Consider the following 955-nt stretch of genomic DNA (forward strand, 5'->3'; position numbering starts at 1 on the left):
CTGACCCAGAGTGTCCGGCCCCCTCGAGACGGTGGTTTTCTCGGCCCCTGGTGGTCCGAGGTCGTTCCCGCTGCACAGATTCATGCGCCAGGGCCTCCTACAGGTAATTCACTTTGGTTTATTGCGCTATCTGTGATAGCACCCGAGATATCACCAGATCTATATTGGATTTTCCCCTGACTCTGAGTGCCCGGCCCCATGAGACTGTGGTTTTCTCGGCCCCTGGTGGTCCGAGGTCGTTCCCGCTGCACAGATTCATGCGCCAGGGCCTCCTGCAGATAATTCACTTTGGTTTATTGCGCTATCTCTAATAGCACCCGAGATATCAGCAGATATATATTGGATTTTTCACTGACCCTGAGTGACCGGCCCCATGAGACGGTAGTTTTCTCGGCCCCTGGTGGTCCGAGGTCGTTCTCGCTGCACAGAATCATGCGCCAGGGCCTCCTGCAGATAATTCAGTTTGGTTTATTGCGCTATCTCTAATAGCACCCGAGTTATCACCAGATATATATTGGATTTTCCCCTGACCCTGAGTGTCCGGCCCCATGAGACTGTGGTTTTCTCGGCCCCTGGTGGTCCGAGGTCGTTCCCGCTGCACAGATTCATGCGCCAGGACCTCCTACAGACAATGCACTTTGATTTATTGCGCTATCTGTAATAGCACCCGACATATCACCAGATATGTATTGGATTTTACCCTGACCCTGAGTGTCCGGCCCCATGAGACGGTCGTTGTCTCCGCCCCTGGCGGTCTGAGGACGTCCCCGCTGCACAGATTCATGCGCCAGGGCCTCCTACAGGTAATGCACTTTGATTTATTGCGCTATCTGTAATAGCACCCGAGATATCACCAGATCTATATTGGATTTTCCACTGACCCTGAGTGTCCGGCCCCATGAGACTGTGGTTTTCTCGGCCCCTGGTGGTCCGAGGTCGTTCTCGCTGCACAGAA

Source organism: Nomia melanderi, unplaced genomic scaffold (assembly GCF_051020985.1).
Source record: "Nomia melanderi isolate GNS246 unplaced genomic scaffold, iyNomMela1 scaffold0014, whole genome shotgun sequence".
Taxonomy (NCBI): Eukaryota; Metazoa; Arthropoda; class Insecta; order Hymenoptera; family Halictidae; genus Nomia; species Nomia melanderi.